We start from the raw sequence: 23,866 nt of genomic DNA, 5'->3' as shown, positions 1-23,866 counted from the left end.
AGCCCATGTACATATAGAAATCCAGCCCATGTACATATAGAAATACAGCCCATGTACATATAGAAATCCAGCCCATGAACATATAGAAATCCAGCCCATGTACATATAGAAATACAGCCCATGTACATATAGAAATCCAGCCCATGTACATATAGAAATCCAGCCCATGTACATATAGAAATCCAGCCCATGTACATATAGAAATCCAGCCCATGTACATATAGAAATCCAGCCCATGTACATATAGAAATACAGCCCATGTACATATAGAAATACAGCCCATGTACATATAGAAATACAGCCCATGTACATATAGAAATCCAGCCCATGAACATATAGAAATCCAGCCCATGTACATATAGAAATACAGCCCATGTACATATAGAAATCCAGCCCATGTACATATAGAAATACAGCCCATGTACATATAGAAATCCAGCCCATGTACATATAGAAATCCAGCCCATGTACATATAGAAATCCAGCCCATGTACATATAGAAATCCAGCCCATGTACATATAGAAATCCAGCCCATGTACATATAGAAATACAGCCCATGTACATATAGAAATACAGCCCATGTACATATAGAAATACAGCCCATGTTCATATAGAAATCCAGCCCATGAACATATAGAAATACAGCCCATGTACATATAGAAATACAGCCCATGAACATATAGAAATACAGCCCATGAACATATAGAAATACAGCCCATGCACATATAGAAATACAGCCCATGTACATATAGAAATACAGCCCATGAACATATAGAAATACAGCCCATGAACATATAGAAATACAGCCCATGTACATATAGAAATACAGCCCATGAACATATAGAAATACAGCCCATGCACATATAGAAATACAGCCCATGTACATATAGAAATACAGCCCATGTACATATAGAAATCCAGCCCATGTACATATAGAAATCCAGCCCATGTACATATAGAAATACAGCCCATGTACATATAGAAATCCAGCCCATGTACATATAGAAATCCAGCCCATGTACATATAGAAATCCAGCCCATGTACATATAGAAATACAGCCCATGTACATATAGAAATCCAGCCCATGTACATATAGAAATACAGCCCATGTACATATAGATATACAGCCCATGTACATATAGAAATCCAGCCCATGTACATATAGAAATCCAGCCCATGTACATATAGAAATACAGCCCATGTACATATAGAAATCCAGCCCATGTACATATAGAAATCCAGCCCATGTACATATAGAAATACAGCCCATGTACATATAGAAATCCAGCCCATGTACATATAGAAATCCAGCCCATGTACATATAGAAATCCAGCCCATGTACATATAGAAATACAGCCCATGTACATATAGAAATACAGCCCATGTTCATATAGAAATCCAGCCCATGAACATATAGAAATACAGCCCATGTACATATAGAAATACAGCCCATGAACATATAGAAATACAGCCCATGAACATATAGAAATACAGCCCATGCACATATAGAAATACAGCCCATGTACATATAGAAATACAGCCCATGAACATATAGAAATACAGCCCATGAACATATAGAAATACAGCCCATGTACATATAGAAATACAGCCCATGAACATATAGAAATACAGCCCATGCACATATAGAAATACAGCCCATGTACATATAGAAATACAGCCCATGTACATATAGAAATCCAGCCCATGTACATATAGAAATCCAGCCCATGTACATATAGAAATACAGCCCATGTACATATAGAAATCCAGCCCATGTACATATAGAAATCCAGCCCATGTACATATAGAAATCCAGCCCATGTACATATAGAAATACAGCCCATGTACATATAGAAATCCAGCCCATGTACATATAGAAATACAGCCCATGTACATATAGATATACAGCCCATGTACATATAGAAATCCAGCCCATGTACATATAGAAATCCAGCCCATGTACATATAGAAATACAGCCCATGTACATATAGAAATCCAGCCCATGTACATATAGAAATACAGCCCATGTACATATAGAAATACAGCCCATGTACATATAGTATGTAGGTCCACCAATGTTTTGCTCCACTCAGCAGCCTCCACCAAAAGTGGTTTATGGGGATTTCTGTATTCTAGGCTTCCTGACTAACATCCTTTACTAGAAGAGAACCCACTGGGGTACTACCTATAACTAGTGGAGCCAAAGCCTGCTCACTAGCTACCCTACACCCAGATCTGCTCAGATAGCTTATGGTATGTTTGAGGGCCCTTTATTTCCAACTTATTTTGGTTTTCTGGTTCCGTTCCTCACTTTCCACAGGACCCAGGCACCACACAATTCCAGTGAAATTGAATAGGTTATTTTCAGTACTACAGAAGCTCTCAATCAAGGCCTACAGAAGCCTATGTCCTCCAGAAAATACCTTCCCTGGATGCGTAACCACCTCATCCCTCCCATAGCTACTTACCCTGCCCAATAGCCATGGCCTGCCCAAATAGCACTGCTCTCCAAAGAAAAGGAAGGATATGAATTGTACAGAAGCTGAATTAACCTCAAAACCAAATGAATAAATGTATGGGACCCGTTATTTAGAATGCTTAAAACCTGGGGTTTTCCAGATAAGGGATTTTTCTGTAATTTGGATCACCATACTTTATATTAACTAAAAATCATTTACTAATTAAATAAATCCAATAGGATTATTTTGCCTCCAATAAGGTTTAATGATATAAAGTACTTTTTTTATTATTACAGAGAAATTGAATTACTTGATTATAAAGGAGTCTAGGGAAGATTCCTGTAATTTGGAGCTTTCTGGATACTGGGTTTCTGCATAATGGATCCTATACAGGCTATAGAATCTGTTATTCGGAAAACCATTACTTAGGCTGATATATATTTGGACACTAGACTTTGTTTATTGAAGTTTAATGAATGAATGATATAGTATGGGGCCATAAGGGGTACCTGAAATAACATACCATTATTTTCTAAATAAAAAAATAAAACCATTTTAAGGCAATTATGGCCAATGATTCCAAGCCAAGGGCTAACTGTGCCATTGCTGCTAGCAGGAAGGGACTTGTGATGATCCCTGGCACTACTCAGAGTATAATGCAGGCCCAGACTGGCAAATGTGGCAAATTCTGGCAAATGCCAGAGGGGCTGCTGTAAGATGCCATAGACAGTCACTATTTATTGGGCTGGGGGGGCTGTTTGTGCCTCTGGGTACTGGGAATACCAGGGGGGCTGTAAGATGCCATAGACAGTCACTATTTATTGGGCTGGGGGGGGGGGGCTGTTTGTGCCTCTGGGTACTGGGAATACCAGGGGGGCTGTAAGATGCCATAGACAGTCACTATTTATTGGGCTGGGGGGGCTGTTTGGGCCTCTGTGTACTTGATCTGCTAGTGCCTATATTGAATCCCAGCCCAGACCTGGTACAATACATTCATTAACAATAATACACAGTTTTACAATAAAAAGAAGAAAGTAACTAAAGTTTGGAACAAAACATGATATTAATAATATAAGATTATTTGCTACTCAAATCGTAAAACAATAGCCCGATGAAAGATTCATGCAGAAAACATATAGATAGGTACAATTTATTGTTGTCTGAACATTTTCATCTGCTGGAAATGTCAAGATCCCCCCCCTGGAGACCACTTGCCTGAGTGAGATGAATTGTCTGTACCTTTTATGTCTGCACTGAATGAGTTGCTACAAGAATTGAAAACAACATCCATCAAACCATTGGGCTATTGCGATGGCGTAATTCCCTTAGAGCGTAAATCAGAGTTTTCTAGTGAATCAGACCAGGCACTCCCAGCACACTGAGGGGATCAAGGAAAATATTGGGATATCATATGGCACCGGGGCGGAAAAGTCATCACTTTTTATCTTTAGGAGAGACGGTATATTCAGGGCTGTTGTAGGAGAAACTTGCAATGAATACAGAAATAAGACAGTATTTTTATTATGGGGCACCCGGATATTTTCAGTGGATGAATTCAGTTCAAGCGTAGATCAGTCACCCATTCCTTTACAGTAGAATTCTGCATAGGGGCCTATTTATATTGTCTGTGCTGCTAGAAAACTGAGGGCGTTTAGTATTGAATATTATTGCAGTTGGTGCATAACCGGTCTAAACACTTTTTATTCAAATAGCAACATGATAAATAGGACAATAGCAAGGATTTACCAAGCCTTTATAGCTGTACTGATTGGTGTCACTTTCCTGTGGAAAAAACAGATCCGTGGGTAGAGTTCTGGGGTTTGATTTATTTATAGGGGTTATAAGTAACATAGGGATCATATTATCCTGCTCTACTTACTAACAGCAGAGATATTTGCACAGAATATCACCGACATGGTGCCTTGTGCCCGCCATTGGGCTCTGGGAGGAGGTAAGGACAGGGCTAGTAGTGGCGGCTGCAGAGTGCTGCAAGGCCCTGGGTGCAAGTGTTTAGTGAATGAGCACTAAGAGGGCAATTCTGAGACTGAGGCCTCTGTAAATGACCCCTAGAAAGTCCCAGAAAACATAGAAAAAAACAAAAAAGTCAGTTAGGATAGCACTGTAGATATATCTGTGTTTAGAGTTTAATAATATTGTGAATGATAGTGTGGGCCAGCATTCACACAAGATTTGTGGGTCACAGTTGGGTTTGGTTCCTTCCACCTTCCCCACTTGAGACCTTACTGTGTCCTGTTTCTACCTCAGGAAGCCTCTATTTATAGGTGTACCTATCCAGAGGTGGATTGCTGGGTCAGGTTGGACATGGGATGGGAGCGGGTAGGTTAGGATCAGGTGAGGGTAGACTTTTTGTCGACCTGCACATTGCTTATGGATAACACCAAAGAGATGCTTCTGCAAATCTGCTTGACCATAGCATTGGGCTGTAGCTCCCAGGCACACCCACACACCAGCTCCATGTGCAATGATCCAGGCTCGCATTGCTGCACCATCAGCAGGTAAGTGTGAATGATGATCCATTAAACAATTGAAAGAAGAGGCTGCTGGGCCCCTATTTGGCCTCATTGTCAGGAGAAAGTAAATATTAAAAAGTCCAAAGGATTCAAACTTTTACAGGCATTGGATTTGTTATCTGGAAACCCATTATCCAGAAAGTTCTGAATTACAAGAAGGCCATGTCCCATAGACTCCATTTTAATCAAATAAGTCACATTTTTTTCACATGGTTTCCTTTTTCTCTGTAATAATAAAACAGTACCTGTACTTGATCCCAACTAAGATATAATTACCCCTTATTGGGGGCAGAACAGCCCTATTGGGTTTATTTCATGGTTAAATGATTCCCTTTTCTCTGTAATAATAAAACAGTACCTGTACTTGATCCCAACTAAGATATAATTACCCCTTATTGGGGGCAGAACAGCCCTATTGGGTTTATTTAATGGTTAAATGATTCCCTTTTCTCTGTAATAATAAAACAGTACCTGTACTTGATCCCAACTAAGATATAATTACCCCTTATTGGGGGCAGAACAGCCCTATTGGGTTTATTTAATGGTTAAATGATTCCCTTTTCTCTGTAATAATAAAACAGTACCTGTACTTGATCCCAACTAAGATATAATTACCCCTTATTGGGGGCAGAACAGCCCTATTGGGTTTATTTAATGGTTAAATGATTCCCTTTTCTCTGTAATAATAAAACAGTACCTGTACTTGATCCCAACTAAGATATAATTACCCCTTATTGGGGGCAGAACAGCCCTATTGGGTTTATTTAATGGTTAAATGATTCCCTTTTCTCTGTAATAATAAAACAGTACCTGTACTTGATCCCAACTAAGATATAATTACCCCTTATTGGGGGCAGAACAATCCTATTGGGTTTATTTAATGGTTAAATGATTCCCTTTTCTCTGTAATAATAAAACAGTACCTGTACTTGATCCCAACTAAGATATAATTACCCCTTATTGGGGGCAGAACAGCCCTATTGGGTTTATTTAATGGTTAAATTATTCCCTTTTCTCTGTAATAATAAAACAGTACCTGTACTTGATCCCAACTAAGATATAATTACCCCTTATTGGAGGCAAAACAAGCCTATTGGGTTTATTCAATATTTAAATGATTTTGAGCAGACTTAAGTTATGGAGGTCCAAATTACAAAAAGATCTCTCATCCTGAAAACCCCAGGTCCCAAGCACTCTGGATAACGGGTCCCATACCTTTATTTTATCCCTGTGTGTTCAAAAGATTCAGTCCCTCTGGGAACTTAATAAAGATAAAGGCCCCAACTTGAACTGAATTGTTAGAAAACACAATGATGAAATAAAGGTTTGAATCACACAATCTAGAATGCCGATCCTTTGCTGAACACACATTATTGCAATTAATAGAATTCAAAATAATTTTATTATTATCAGGAATTGAAAAATTGAAAATGTGAAAACATTTTTCAAATAGTATTAGTCTAATGGGATTATTACTTCAGGTCTGAGTAGAATAATTTGAGGTGAAAAAAAGCACTCATAATGAACTTCTACCATTTTTTCTGGCAATTGAAAAAAGCCCCATGTCTTTATTTGTAGGTGAGATATTTCTCAATTCTAAGGAAACTCATTTGTCAGGAGAAGCCGTTCTGTGATTCCATCTGTCGCTCAAGCCATTACCTGGGATAATCCAGAAAAAAGAAAGAGCTGAGATGGAAGTTTTGCCCAAGAGGCATCATTTCCCCACATTTTCCCTCTGACAATCGCTTTTCAGCGAGGCCCTTGAAGCAGTGATAGATGAGAGAAGTGGCCTGAAGCTGCCTGGAACCCAATCCTTCCCTCTTGTCAGCGCAATGTCAGTATCACGTCACTGGGAAACTGAAACAACGCTATTTACTAAATGAACAAATGGAATTTCAGTTACTCACCGATTCATGAAACGGAGGATTTTTCACCCACTGACCCGGCTCAAGGAGCTTAGTTGCCTTCAGTCCCAGCGTTGTGTTGCAATGAGATTCTTGTGTGTTTAGTGCAGGTTTGGAAAAGGCTAATTTGCTATCCCGGCAATAGCCAAGGAATAAAATACAGAAATTATAACTACACTGGTTTTATTTGTTACAACTACTGACGTGGGGTATGTGACCATTCAATTTTGCCATTCCTATGGTTATATTAATTCTATATTATTATTCTATGGGGCAGATTTATTACGCTGTGTAAAAAACAGTGAGAAAATTCGCCACACTTCGCCATGTAAAAACGGCATAAAATCGGCGTAATTTTTTTACACAGTTTTTCTTCAACCGGAACTTATGGAAAATTACAGCGCAATATCCGGCGTACAGACAGCAATCTTTTCCATTTATTTTACACAGCTTTTTACTCAGCGAATTAGGTTTACACAGCATAATAGATACACCCCTAAGTATAGTAAAAGTAAAAAACAAAGGGTAGAAATTTCTCACCAATTCTTTGTAAACCCTATTTGTTCTGCCTCCAGCCTCCCCTGATCCACCCCAGTTCCACTGCCACTCCCACTCCATCCATATTACCTCTCTCACCTTGTCTCCTTGGCGATTATTCCTCCACTTTGGCTGCCAGTGTCACAGTCCTGCCCCATTTCTGTCATAGTCCCACCCCCTGTGCATCATAGACCTGCCCCTTCTTGGTCCTGCCCCCAACTCTATGTCATGGGCTAGTAAGGGGCCAACCAAAAGGTGCTAACCCTATTTCAGGAAGGCCCAGGCCTAGTTATGCCCCTTTAACTACAGACACCCACTTTTGAAGTAACTTTTGGATTGTGCCTAAATAGTAAGCAATACTGAGTTATTCAAGTTCCCTTCTTTTAGGTGTTTTTTTTAACCATTTCACTTTTTCTGTCTATGGCTAACATATTTACCATGGCAAATTGGCAGAAGTATAAAAGTCGAGTTGAAGAGGAGAGGGCCTGAGTAAGTAAGACATTGAGTTAAGGTGGCCATACACGGGCCAATTGGCCTGAAATTGGCCAGATATCGATCAGTCAGGTTAAAAGATTTAGTCGGATCAGGGACCACATCAACAATCAACAAGTCCCCGAATCAACTGCCCCATTGCCGCCATTATAATTTGATCGTTTAGCCCCAGTGCCAAACGATCAAATTAGCCGATATCGCCAACCCGTAGGTGGGGATATCGGGTGAAGGTCCCCTCGCTTGGCAATCTCGCCAAGCGAGTGGATCTTCACATGTATGGGCACCTTTACTCACAAAATCTGTCAAAGCATGCTCTTGCCTTGGAAGCCAATGAAATTTTTGCTTTCATTATACTAACTGCAATAGACAATGACAAGCTTGCCAATGATGTTGCTATGGTTACAAGCCTTTGCAAACTCCCCGCTTTTGTTTTAATTGGCCACCTCAGTAGCAGCATCAAGCACATGTTGATGTGTTGGTTTGTTTACAATTGTCTACAATCTCAGTTTTATAATCAAGAATCATAACATAATTACTTGTAGTTTTTTCCCAAAAAGTCTATTTATTATTGCAGCTTGAACTCATTCAGTAACAATTAATAAAATAAAGGGCAACATAAAAAGAAAAACTAGATGGTAAATGCTCTGGTATCGTGAATTCACACAAATTAAAACCGTGCCATGACAGCCGAGGGAAGAATGTGTCTGGTAGGTAAATATGTTATTTGATCAAGCCTTTAGAACAAGTTTACCTTCGCCCAAAACACTAACTGACGTCTGCCGAGCACATGTTTGCTAATACGTTACGGCGGGATTTCTGCCATTGTTTTCTCAGCAGGATGGCTGAACTCTTCCTGACATTGGAGTTGGCACGGAGCGCTGCGAAGGGGCGATAAACAAGGTAATTGTGGGGTGTGGAGTTCGCTTTTCATCAAGTGTCCAGGCAGCCACTTAAGGAGGTGCGTGTGGGAACAGGTAGGCTGGATCCGGGACAGAATGGTGTCTAATCATATCTTTTAATGCATCAAATCAAGTGGTGCAGTTAATTAATAACAGGCCTCACCTACGCCAATTAAAAAACACATGTACCGGAAAACAATACTCATTTTCACACCTCTCTAGCAGCTTGGGGGGGATAACTCCAGATTCATTACTAGTTATAGATAATATAATAATATCATGGCCCCGGGGGATGCAAGTGCAAGAACACAGTTAAACCCATTGACGAATGTCAGTCATTTAGCAAAAGATCCAAATTGAAAAAGCTTAAATTTGAAAAAGACATGGAATAAAACACAAAAATCACTACTTTTCCATATTGTCGCACAAATGACAGCGTCAAAAAATCCTGTAAACCACGAAGAACAGAAAGACCTTCCATTTGTAAAAGGGACATTTGCCATTGACTTCTACACGATCTCAACAGGTTTTACATGGTGTATTTTTGCTTTTGGATTTGTCGCAGTTTTGTTGCATAATAAATCACGGAAAATGATTGTATTTTGCTTCCTGCTGATTGGTTGCTATGAGCTACTGCACCACGGCAAAATTACGAGTGCATATGTACATCCACAAATGCAGTGGATGCAATTTTGAGAGTATTTGCCACGTTTTTTTCCCCTCAATACAGTGTTTTACAGCATTATTGCAGCTGTAAGGGGGCAATGCTCTTGCCACAATAGCACTGCCCTACTGTAATTGGCTTGGTTTTGCCATAGTGAACACCACTGCTTGTGCATTTTATTGCCAATTGGGTGTCATTTCTAGTGTTTGGCATACAAGTGACGTGTGTGCACTATTCTTTTACTGCAACTAAACTGCAGCTTTTATTACACAATCTATTATATAACTAATTTTTATTACACACCACTAATCTTTCCATGCCAAGGGGGGCAGGAAATGTTCTATATGAAACAGCAATAAAGACTTTTTAGCAGTAAAACAAAACCACGAGTAATCTATATTTTCTCACTTTGTTTTTATTATTATTATAGGAGGAATATATCATTATAGGAGGAATAGGACTCAGCAGTAGCTGCCCAGCCACAGGACGGCTTCCCCTGCTTCTCTGAATGGAATTCCATAGTAGCACCGCCGCTTGCTACAATCCGATGAGTTGAAAAAATTTGGACTACCAAAGTGCCGTAACCCAAATCTACATAACCACTAATGGATAGGGTGACATTTATATTTATTGCAGAGGGTTTTTTGCACATTCCTCACAAGCCACAACATCGTTATTAGCAATGTGACCGTTCTTTAGCCAATTTATCAATTGTAAATTGATTTAGTCATCTGTCCTGGCTCCGGCATGGCACGGAATAGCGTTGCCACAAGAGGCATTAAGATGGATGGTTTCGTGCCTGTTGTAATAACATTATTGAAATCCAGCAACAGAGGCTTTTTTTCCTAAAACGCTGCAAATATTTTAGGATTCATTAATTTGATGTATAGTAAGTTTATGTCACGGCTTAGAGTGTTACAAAAATCTTATTGAATTAGGAATTCCAAATGTTGGCCCTTCAAATGTATTTATACAGGGTCGGACAGGGCCAGTGGGACACCGGGAAAAACCAAGTGGGCTCTGACAACCCACAACCAATCCCTGCCGGGAAGCTTCAGGGTTCTCCTGCTGACCTACCTCCCCCAGTCACACCTAGGTAAGTGTGAGCTATGGGTGCTGGGCCGGGGGATGGCGGGGGTTGGGCAGCGGGGGCCCCTGGGGTGGAAGCCCTGGTGGGCCCCACTCACTCTAGTTTGACCCTGTTCTTATAAAGCACAGATGTGAGGGGGAATTTACTTGACCATGACTTTTTTGGGTCAGACTGATGAATACCCTAATAAATCGTGGAAAAAAGTTGTACTTTTCTGAGATTTGTTATGCGCCAAAAATCTGAAAATGCTCCATCGTAAACCTATTTAGATCATGTAGAAGTCAATGGCAGATGTCCTTTTTACAACTGAAAGATCTTTCTTTGCTTCAGGGTTTTATAGGTTTTCAGGTTCTTTGGTGCTGTCTTTTGTGCATTAATATAAAAAAGTCCCGATTATCATGCAACGAATCGGAAAAAGTTGCAGATTTCACTATTTCACTTTTTTTTGTTTGTGCTTTTTCAGTTCAGATTATTTAATAAATGTCTGCCATTCATGGAAAGGAGTTTTGCTTGCAAATATAAACCTGAAAAAAAGAGTTTTGCATGCAAATATAAACCCCCCATATATCCCCCCCTATATAAATAAATATATAGAGATTCCAACAGTAGGTAATGATGAACCTGATTTCCGGAAGTCGCAGCGATGCGTATGCCATCCCACCACTGATTTACATTCTTGCCGGTAGGATGGCATTGTGGGGAGATTAGTCACCCGCGGCAACGAAGATTTGTCGCAGGGCAACTAATCTCCTCGTCTGTCACCTCCCTATGGGTGAAGACACACAGAGCTACTAGTAGAAGCTACTTGTTGTGGCTACTGAAACAGACAATGATGATCTATTATCGATAATTGTTTCTACGTGTGTTTAGCAGAGGCAATTCTCAGTATTGTCAATGGCAGGGTATTTTCTAGCGTTTAGTAGCCGTGAAAAAGTAGCTGCTACTAGTAGCTCTGTGTGTCTTTACCCTTACTGGGCTGCGCTGAATATTAAGGGCTTCCAGTACAAGGACTGTGTATTCCCCAGCTATACAATGCCCGTCGGCAGCAATCACAGAGCTATCACAGACCTGCACTAAGACTGCCGGCATTTTCCTATCCTAATTAACTGATAAGCTGATTGCTAAATAAGACACACATTTTGAGAAACTACTTGTCGAGGAAACATTTAATTTAAAGTACCAGAGGGGTCTTAGGGCCACAAAGAAAGTGAAAGAGGGATGCAAATGGCCCCCATATCACTAGTTTCACATTGCGGGTCTATGTTATTGCACACAATCAACTTTATTAGCAGCAGCTTTGTATTTCTTGGGAGCAGCCATATTTGCAAAGGTTCATCCAACTTCACTTAATCAAACAGCAACCTCTGTTGGGCAAAATTTGGAATAAAAGCATCTGACCACCATTGTTTACTCAGCCAAAGTCTGCACATCATCTTGGTTTCTGAATCCATTATTGGGCAGGATAATGTCTCTCTTAATTAGGAAAAAACAGTTTTCATTTTCTTCCCTACATATTTAGAATGTGATAGATTTGTTTTCAATTGATTTCCATGGTTGTTGTGGTTTGGGTTTACTGTAAGTCATACCTTACTGCAATGCAAGCTGATATCACCTACCTTGTCTTGTATATTTATATTCCTGGAGTCATAAAGAACGTACGTGCAGTTGTTATTTGCCAGAATAATGGAGATTCTCTGAGAAATAAAACGAATGATATCATGTGGATGTACTTTCCTTTGGATAATGTCAGAATCAGAAAATAAATTAGAAGAGGTTCATTCTTCCCAATGGTTTGTAATACTGATTATTTGCATTCTTCTCTCTTTTTATTTAATTCTATTTCCAAAATATTATCAATCTGAATTTTTCAAGATTTTTTGGGCAATTATTTACATCCAGAGACTGAAACTGAATGAATCATTTTTAGTAGGTTAATGTATAGCATTTTTATTTGCAATACTATCTGGGAAATAAATTATTCATGGCTTAGGTTTAGGCAAAGCAATGTAAGAAAACTCAATAGAGACCTTAATCTCACATTTTGTTGCATTGATTTCTTTTTTTTTCAGTTTTTTTGTCTGTTAATAAAGAGCTCAAAAATATAATTGCATAAAACTGTGCAAAAAAACTTCAATCGCACTAAATTCACATTCTACTCTTCATTATTAGTGATGAGCTAATTTTTTGGCCAGGCATGGATACGCAGCAAATTTCCGCATACACCATTGGCAAACTGTCTTGTGCAACTTCAGCGAAAATCCGGCACAGGAAAATTTGTTGCGCTTCAAAAAAAGTTGCAGTTATGGCAAAAAAGTCACAGTAGCATAAAAATAGGCGCAGTCGTGTCTAAAATGGGCACGGTTGTGTAAAAAAATTGGCGCGGTCGAAGCAAAAAAAGCCACGTTAGCATAAAAATGGGTGCGGTAGTGTAAAAATTAGGCACTGTCGCAGAACAAAAAAAAGATGGGGGGGTGGAGGTCATGGAAAGAAAGGATAGAAAAGTATAAAGGGGGTAACAGGGTCACATTTGTACTAAAAGTTATCCTGATGTTTTTGGAGACGAAATGAAAGTGTTATTAAGATTTAATACTGAAGAGTGTTTTCCATTTATATCTAATGTAGTTGATAAAAATTAATTTTTCTTACTCTTCTTGTGCATAATGGCCTTTATCTTTTTCCCATAGTCAATGGTTATTGTACCTGAACAAGAGTCTCAAGCAGATCAGTTTTGGAAAAAAATAACTTAAATTTTGAGAAAGTTAGATACCTTGGTGCTTTTATTGGAAAATTAAATTTGTTCAAACCTTGTTTAAAGGACAATGAAAGGTTAATATAAATTAAAAGTAAGTCTAAAGGCATTCTTTTTAAGTACTTACTGCATAATTCCCAGATCCCTGCTTGCTTCTCTGAGATATGGTGCTGGCTGCCTACAGCAGTGTGAAGCCTACAGTGACATCACTGAAATCTCTCTCCCCTTCCTGTAGGTGCCAGCGGCAGCCTTCCTATTCTCTGAGCATGTGTGTAACTTGATCCTGTCTCCTGTTCTGAGCTACACATGCCCACCAGCCAATCAGAAGCGGATCTGGCAGAGGGGAGGGGGGGAGGGAATGAAACACATGTGCAGTATGAAGCAAGGAGGGAAAGGAAGGGAGAATACCTTTTTAGAGATGGCTGCCTGTTCTAGAAAATGTGAGTAAGTGTGACTGAGTAAATATGTGATTAGGTGAGCCAAAAGTGTGGCGTTTTTACTAAACAATAGAGGGACTATTGGGCAGTATGCTTTTTACATTTTGACTTGCATTCTCCTTTAAAAGAGACATTGAGACCACAAGTGCCCAAGAAAGTATAGAGGGCTCATTTACAACCAAAAACAAGACTCTGCATGTGATTCACAAGAGGAGGCAGAATAGACCAAGCGGTACAGGGCACAACAGTGCGGAAGTTCCTCTAATGAATGTAAACTCGCTAGACCACAACTGCACTAAGCAGTTGAGTAAATGAGCCCTTGTCTGACAAACCCTGCTAACATTACTGCTGTATTTTCAGCTTTTAGAAAGATTATTTCTAGCAGTAGCGATGAGCAAATCTGTTTTTTGCTTCATCCAAAAAATTAGCGACACAGCAAAAAAATTCTGAAGTAAAAAAATAGTGAACCTTGGGTACCCCGCTACTTTTTGGATGTGTGCAACTTTTTTGACTCGATCATGGCTTTTTTGACACAACCACACCCTTTTTTAAATGAATGCACCTTTTTTGCAAAATTTTGCAGAAGTTTGGCAAATAATTTGCCAATGCCAAAATGCAGAATTTTGCTGCGAATCCATGCCTGGCATCACTAGTGATAAGAGAAATGTTTCACCAGGTATGGACTTGCCTGGAGAAAAAGTCGCTGTAAAAGCCACCAATAGACTCTAAGGCAGGGGTGTCAAACTCAATTGCACAGGGGGCCAAAATTCAAAACACACTTTAGGTTAGGAACAGGATAAACATTTATTGAACACACTAAAATTCAGTTGTCTTATATTATTTTATCAGAGCTGGAGTGCCAGCAGCCATATTATTTCCCCATGTACCTGTGCCAGCAGCCATATTATTTCCCCATGTACCTGTGCCAGCAGCCATATTATTTCCCCATGTACCTGTGCCAGCAGCCATATTATTGCCCCATGTACCTGTGCCAGCAGCCATATAATTGCCCCGTGTACCTGTGCCAGCAGCCATATTATTGCCCCGTGTACCTGTGCCAGCAGCCATATTGCCCCGCGTACCTGTGCCAGCAGCCATATTGCCCCGTGTACCTGTGCCAGCAGCCATATTGCCCCATGTACCTGTGCCAGCAGCCATATTGCCCCGTGTACCTGTGCCAGCAGCCATATTGCCCCGCGTACCTGTGCCAGCAGCCATATTGCCCCGCGTACCTGTGCCAGCAGCCATATTGCCCCATGTACCTGTGCCAGCCAAAAAATCAAGTAAGCACCAGAACTCCAGTTTCTCCCGCCAGCTCTCTCTGTCTCTCTTGAATGACGGCGAATGCGTGCGCCAACCCCGCGTGCCAGATATAATTACATGCCGGGCCGTATGTGGCCCGCGGGCCGCCAGTTTGGTACATATGCTCTAAGGTATTCAGCACAAAAAAAGTCCCTGTATAAAAAGTTGCCGTGGAGAAAAAACGCCCATAGACTTCAGTGTATTTTGCGTGCAAAAAGTAGCCGTGGGAAAAAAGTCACTGCAAATTTTCCTGTGGTTTTGTAAATTTTTTGGCGAAGCAAAGCAGGACAGATTCGTTCATTCATTACTAAATATTTCTACTGATTGAGATAAGAACGCTAACCAAGGCAAAGTAAACAACCCCACAGACATTTTTATTTTTATTAACAGAAACTGTCCAGGGATAATGGGAAGTGAATAGAGATAACACATTTTAAAAGGGGCATTTTGCTCTGATAGTATACCTTTTATATTTGTAATTTCCAGTTATTATTTGTATGTTTAAAATTTGTGTGTTTTAATCTTCTAATTTTCAAAAAACAAATAAAAAAATTCAATTGTATATGCCAATGAACATTTCTCACATACTGTAGTACAAAGTACATTCATTAAGTGCAGATTCCAGGTTGAATAGGAACGTAAATGAGTCCAATTGACATTCCTTGTGTAAAACACGCATACAGGGTTTGGTGATCAAAAGTCCCGGTCAGTGGTACTTGGGCAGAACGAGTGGAACAGATGGAAGACATATGCACACTGTTTATTAGAAGGAGCCTGAGACGCTCGGAGAGAAGGAAATCCTGTGCAGGATTAAAAAGTGCAGAAAGCTGTCGTCAGGAGAAGGATGTCTGTGGGTTTTGAAAGTGAACCAGAAACCGTGTGGATCTTCTGTACGTTCCTGCATAAATCACTTCTGATTTAACATTGTAGGCTCCATAAATCAACTGCAGTTAGGAACCAAATGACTTTAAAGTACGGCATTCCCCTTTTTATTGTTCTATTATTTTCTTTCCTTAGTGGGGCTGGCTTATTCATTCTAGCGGTAACGTTATACCATGGTTTGTGTGAATTGCAGCTAAGAAATCGTGATCACAAATGGGTTTTTCCTGCAATTGCATATCTCGCCACCTAAAAGCTTCCAAAATGCAGGTTTAGTAATCACATATATGCCAGGATTCCCATAGGTCATAGCAAAAAGAATTGCCTTTAGTCCCATCATTCCCAGCTACAGTCAGGGGATCCCAGTGGTGGCCGATAAAAGGGCATCCATTTGGGAGTTTTAACCTTGAGAGCAAGTAAGTTGCAGGTAAAGTCCCTGTGAAAAATGTGTAATGAAACAGTAGAATTCCTAATTAATCAGATATAAGTGAGTGTAGGACCGGCCAGACTGGGGGTGAGTGAGTATAGGACTGGCCAGACTGGGGGTGAGTGAGTATAGGACTGGCCAGACTGGGGGTGAGTGAGTATAGGACTGGCCAGACTGGGGGTGAGTGAGTGTAGGACCGGCCAGACTGGGGGTGAGTGAGTATAGGACTGGCCAGACTGGGGGTGAGTGAGTATAGGACTGGCCAGACTGGGGGTGAGTGAGTGTAGGACTGGCCAGACTGGGGGTGAGTGAGTATAGGACTGGCCAGACTGGGGGTGAGTGAGTGTAGGACCGGCCAGACTGGGGGTGAGTGAGTATAGGACTGGCCAGACTGGGGGTGAGTGAGTATAGGACTGGCCAGACTGGGGGTGAGTGAGTATAGGACTGGCCAGACTGGGGGTGAGTGAGTATAGGACCGGCCAGACTGGGGGTGAGTGAGTATAGGACTGGCCAGACTGGGGGTGAGTGAGTATAGGACTGGCCAGACTGGGATGGCTGTGACATAGTTGGCCAGCTTGATGTATATTGCAATATAACAAGAAACAATCCCTGTTTTTTTTAAAGGAAAACTATTCCCCTGTATAGTGTAGGCTTCTATAATCACCTAAAATAGCCCAAGTGTAAAAGCCTGCTTTATCTTAATAAACCATTTTGATAAAATGCATTACTTCCTGTCAGCTGATCTCTGATATTTACTGATATATATATTCCAGTTTGGGGAGATTCTTTCATAGGCTACTTAATATGATATAAACTATCTGAATGATTCATTCTAAGGGTATAGTTTTCCTTTAAAGGAAGCAGCATTTCATAAACTTAATGCACACAATGGCTTCATGTCCTATATATATTAATAATTGGGTGAGTATGTATGTATAACTTTATTTATTAAGCGCTACAAGGCTGAGTGCAGACGACCTCTTGTCTTTGCCTCCTGCTCACCCAACCATTTGGCCTTGTAAGCCCATTTTATGGGCACTCCCTTTCTATATGGGAACAAGGAGGAGGAGTGTAGGGTATAAACAGATGAGAATTTATATGATAAGAAAGTACGGGAATAAGGAAGGTGAGAGGAGGACAAATAGTTTGAAACAGGAACCATGGTCTAAGGTTTTCTGTTTTGCCCCTGGCACCCAATGCCAACAGTGCTTACTCTTTTTATCTCTAGTAGTCTGTACTGCAGTATATGCACCGGAGATGACAAAAACCATTTAGCCACTAGCATTAAGACAAGTGGGGGAAACAAATGTTGCACTGGGTTTCTAAACTCTATTTATATTTACAGCGCTAAGCAGATTTGTTCCATGCTCGGCACATACAGACATGGATACAGTCCATTGTATACGGTATTGATTGCAATGCCCCCTGCTTCATTCAGTAACAAAAAAGAGTTTAGCCCAACAGCCCGCAGAGTTGTGACTGTATTATATGGCAGGGAATAAATGATATATTATCAGCAAAACCATGATTTTATTTCCAGGCAATTAGCAGCCACTAACCATTTGCTGAACACAAAAACAGGGAGCACTCACCGGATAGGTTCCGCGTCCATAGTGTCCCGTGCTAACACATCCAATAACGCCCCCGATCCAGGCGTGGCAAAAAGCAACAAAATAGATATAGTAGGATGGAGCACGCCAGGACAACTATGTTAGTAAAAATAAAATAAACTTTTATTTCCAGCTTCCATTAAAAACATATAGCAAAAATAGAAGAACTGAAACCCCCCAGCTTGACGCGTTTCATGGCTCAAGGCCACTTCATCAGAAGCTACAAACGGGATCTCACACCCACCAGTTCCTTAAATACCCATCAATTACTCACACCCACACCTGCTTTAACCCCATAAGTGCCAAATGGTTACATACCATAGAAACTTGTTAGCTAAACCATGTATCTTAAAGGCATGGTTCAAACATGATTATATATGTAAATAAATAGATAGCAGAAAAATAAAAGGAAAAACAAGAAAAATAAGAGAATGAAAATAAGTTGCAAAAGTGCTTTGGAAAAAGAGGGAAATGATGAATATGCTATACACCAAACCCTTCAGTGTTTATAAAAATGTCAATCCCCAGCTATCTCTTAGCCATATCCAGTGATGAAGTACACAACCCAGAAAAAAGTATATATAAAAATTGTATATAAAAACAGATTATAAACCCATACACATAATAAAACAAAACCATATAGTGCATCAAACCAGGATTTCAATCCATGTTATATAATCATATGCATACAGTAATTATTCAGGTATTCATTTTTATAAAAAATTTTTTTTTTTTATATACATTTTTATAAAGTACTAAATGAAGTATAAGTGGACTAACAATAACAGGAAACTTCCCATTCCCTGTTTAAGCCACCATAAGATTCTATAGTTTTCAGATAGTACATCCAATATACCTCTCTCTCCGATAATTTCTTGTCAATTTCTCCCTTCCTGATATTCCATCTGGGTTTATCTATGATTTGGAAAGTGATGTTACACTTCTTATTATGTATCTCTATTGCGTGTTTGGCTATAGCTGACCTACAGTCGTTCCTCCCAATGGCTGATATGTGTTCAAGGAACCTGATACCAGCCCCCCGAATGGTCTTACCCACATATTGGGCTCCACAGTCACACGTGGCCAAATAGACCACCCCCCTCGATTGACAGTTAAAATATTGGGGGATATTGTAGGAGCGTCCTGTATTGGTACTTGTGAACATTTTTGATACCCTCATCAAACTACAGGCTTTACATCTGTTCCTTCCACATTTATAGGTGCCCTTATGGCGCATCCAAGCTGCTCCCTGGTTTTCATTCTCAGTGGAATATAAACTTTTGGAGACCCATGAAGCAATGTCTTAAAAAAAAAAAAAATCTTAAAAATAAATTGTGGTTTATCGCCCAGGATCTTAAATAGATCTGGATCTTGTAATAAAACACACCAGTGTTTATTTATACTTCTTTGAATCTCAGAGACTCCTTTTCCATAGGTCATGCAAAACCTAGGGATATAACTAGGTTTGTACTTAGAACCCACTTTATGGTCTCGCTGTCGACGTCCTATATCATTTAGTAGGTCAGACCTATTGGTGGCTACTGCTCTCTCATAAGCCACTTTAATTGTTTGGGTGTCATAACCTCTTTGCACAAACCGATCCCATAGTTGCATGGCCTGATTTTGAAAGGAATCCCAAGACGAACATATTCGTCTCAGACGTAAAAATTGTCCCACTGGGATGCCTCTCTTACAGTTCACAGGATGTCCACTATCTGAGTGTAGAAGTGTATTACGGGTGATTGGTTTACGGTACAAATCAGTCACTATGTGATTATCTTGTGTATAAAATATCACATCTAAAAAGGGGATCCTACTATCACTGGTTTCATAAGTGAATTCAATACCTAACCATTTGCTGAACATACAAGAATACTGTAAAACACGTGGACTCATTGCCTGGTGTTAGCTGGTGTATTTCTGTTCCAAAGGTCTGATGAAATGAGGCCTATTGTTCATCCTCTTGGCCCGACTTGGTTATTTTTGGAGCTCTGAACTCAATTTATTATCCCTAGAAAAGAAGGTAGTAGCATAGGGACAGACTATGTCCAGCAAAATCTCATTAGATAGAGCAGGAAATGGGCCTAACGAGCCTCAAACTGCAATGAGAAGCACCTGATTATGTGTAAAGTGACTTTTTATATCTGATTTACTACAATTTCTTCTTGTGTCCAGCTTAGTCTGTCTGACAGGAACAAAAAGATGAGGTTTCTAAATGGCAACACGTCCTGCAACACTACGCAGCATGTTTTCAGGCTTCCTTAGCTGTCAGGGTGCCTGGGAGCTCTGTTGTGCGGCTAAGGTGCAATGGGTATAAGAATAAGCTGAATTATGATATATTTGGGGTGGGGGGGGGGGAAGGGAAGACCATGAGTGACTGTTTCAACCTTGATCTTATTCAGTAGCCTTTAGCTTATGTCAAACACACTGAATCAACTGCTCGCCTGGCTCATCTATGAAGGATTATGTTTTTCAGTTGATCCCAGTTTGTCATAAAGAGGAAAAATCTTCTCATGTGCGTAGAAGTCATTTTCATTTCATTTAAAGGCATCATGGCAATGATTGTCTACATTTCTAGTTGTTAAAGAGTAGTGTAAAGAGTGTTACCCACAAACTGGCTATGATATCTTGTAATATGGAGATACACATTCAGAAGCCTTTATTTTATCTTAAGCAATCTGATAATAACTTTGAGATTTAGTTAGTAAGGAGCCGACCAGGGTGAAGTTTTCCCTAATGTATAAGATAATGGGGTTACCCCCTATGTGGGTCTAAATCCTGTCTTAATCCAGAGTATAAAACAGCAGAGAGGGTCTTAATCTATGTCTTTTGACAAATATTGAAAAAGCTGTTTCCTGATGTCAACTTCTGTGATTAAGTAATGACATGAGTAGTGAATCTGTCCCGTTTCTCCTAATAATTCTGTCCCGTTTCTCCTGAAAAATTAGCAAAACGTGAAAAATTCAGGCAACGCAACTTTTTTCAACACGTGACTTTTTTGACATACCCGTGCCCAATTTGATGCAAACCAGTGACAAATTCACAAACGTTTGTTTGGCACGTTTTGCGAAAAAAAATCCGCCAATGGCAAAACACAGAAATGCACTAGGCACGAGGGTTAGATGTTTAAGCCGAAGTGCAGAAAGGCATTACACGGGGAAGGAGAGCTGCCTTACATTCCACAGTATGTATGTATGTATGTATAACTTTATTTATAAAGCACCACAAGGGTACGCAGCGCTGTACAGTCTTACAATATACACAATTACACACAGGGAGGACAAGTGATATAATAAATAAATACAATAAATATATATATATATAAGTGCCATGTGGTATGAGACACAGTAGGAAGGAGGTCCCTGCCCCGTAGAGCTTACAATCTAGTACAGGTATGGGACCCGTTATCCAGAATGCTCGGGACCTGAGGTATGCCGGATAAGGGGTTTTTCCATAATTCAGATCTTTAACCTTAAATCTACTAAAAAAATATTTAAACAGTAATTAAACCCAATAGGATTGTTTTGCCCCCAATAAGGGGTAATTATATCTTAGTTGGGATCAAGTACAGGTACTGTTTTATTATTACAGAGAAAAGGGAATCATTTAACCATGAAATAAACCCAATAGGGCTGTTCTGCCCCCAATAAGGGGTAATTATATCTTAGTTGGGATCAAGTACAGGTACTGTTTTATTATTACAGAGAAAAGGGAATCATTTAACCATGAAATAAACCCAATAGGGCTGTTCTGCCCCAATAAGGGGTAATTATATCTTAGTTGGGATCAAGTACAGGTACTGTTTTATTATTACAGAGAAAAGGGAATCATTTAACCATGAAATAAACCCAATAGGGCTGTTCTGCCCCAATAAGGGGTAATTATATCTTAGTTGGGATCAAGTACAGGTACTGTTTTATTATTACAGAGAAAAGGGAATCATTTAACCATTAAATAAACCCAATAGGGCTGTTCTGCCCCCAATAAGGGGTAATTATATCTTAGTTGGGATCAAGTACAGGTACTGTTTTATTATTACAGAGAAAAGGGAATCATTTAATCATTAAATAAACCCAATAGGGCTGTTCTGCCCCCAATAAGGGGTAATTATATCTTAGTTGGGATCAAGTACAGGTACTGTTTTATTATTACAGAGAAAAGGGAATCATTTAATCATTAAATAAACCCAATAGGGCTGTTCTGCCCCCAATAAGGGGTAATTATATCTTAGTTGGGATCAAGTACAGGTACTGTTTTATTATTACAGAGAAAAGGGAATCATTTAACCATTAAATAAACCCAATAGGGCTGTTCTGCCCCCAATAAGGGGTAATTATATCTTAGTTGGGATCAAGTACAGGTACTGTTTTATTATTACAGAGAAAAAGGAAATAATTTTTAAAAATGTGAATTATTTGATTAAAATGGAGTCTATGGGAGATGGCCTTTCCGTAATTCGGAACTTTCCGGATAAGGGGTCCGATACCTGTATAGATTTTTTAGTAACTTGGTGGCAAATCTACCACGGAAGGCCCACCAGGTTTTTTTTATAGTGACCCAGTCCGACCCAAGTCCTGTGTCTGTAGGAACAAGCCCCCTATCTTTATTGGCACACGTGCCCCTCAGTGTCTGCTCTCTCTAGCCTTATTCCCTGTGGGAATTTCACACCTAAACATTCATCAAACATGATACATAGAGATAGAAAATAACAGTTTCTACAGTATATCCAAAGGGACACAATGAATAAATACACTAATATTTCAAGGGTGTCTAACCCAATGTCATGGGAAGCCAACTGAAGAAAAGGGGGAAAAAAATATTTTTTAATCTTAGTAATAACCAACAGGTACAATACGGTACAATATACAGTAAGGGGCAGGATAGGATTAGGTTGTGTAACTTGCATAGAGAAACCGTAATCTGCCTTTAGAATGGAGCGGAATGTCTGTATATTCAAAACATACAAAGAATGAAATGAAATTGGGTTTCTACACGAGTGCTGCTTAGAGACCTGTCTCGCTAAAACTAACATTTTAGTAGCGGGCACCCACTTATTTAGAACAAGCTTCCACAGTAGGGGATGTGAAATATTCAAGCGCTCCTATTAATAAGAACACTCGCTTTGTTTACATATGGATTCCAAATCAAAATTAATGAAGTGTTTATGTGACAGAAATGTGGGAGGGATTTCAAATATAATCATCATCAATCTGGCTTCAGCCAAAATAAATTCTGTGAAAAGAAAAACAAACGCGAGCACAGACAAAGTAGACCTTAGGGGACTCGCGCAATAATTATTGTTTTTAAATATAGCCGTGCCTATTCATTTCCACTCTACATAGAATAATGTGTATTTGCAGCTGCCGCGATGTCATTAAAGGGGCTTTCACGGGCGAGAATCTGAGCTATGTTATTGGGCAGGCAGTTTACGTTTGTTTGACATATACAGTGCAGGGCTCCACTCACTTGTGCTCCTCATTTATTTTGGCAAAACATAAAACTGAAAGCCTCGAAGAGCAAATTAAGGGAAACACTGCCTTGAAATGAATAATACCAGAAATTAATATTCCTGCACTTTCAGGGAAATCACTTGTTTCTAGTGATGAGCGAATCTGTCCCATTTCACTTCGCTGGAAGATTCACGAAACGGCAAAAAATAATGCGCGTCAAAAAAAATTATTGTCTTTTTTTTATTAAGACATTTTTTTTACACATGTTTTGACGCGAGTGACAATTTTGTGATGCGGGTGACATTATTTTGACGCAGGCAACAATTATTTATCACACAGCAAATTTTTCCGTGGCAATTTTGTTGCCCCTTTTGCAAAAAATCCACCAATTCGGGGGGGGAAATTCGCTCTGAATCCATGCCAAATGGGTTT

This window comes from Xenopus tropicalis, chromosome 5 (genome assembly GCF_000004195.4).
Source record: "Xenopus tropicalis strain Nigerian chromosome 5, UCB_Xtro_10.0, whole genome shotgun sequence".
Classification (NCBI taxonomy): Eukaryota; Metazoa; Chordata; class Amphibia; order Anura; family Pipidae; genus Xenopus; species Xenopus tropicalis.
Note: the sequence above shows the minus strand (reverse complement) of the source record.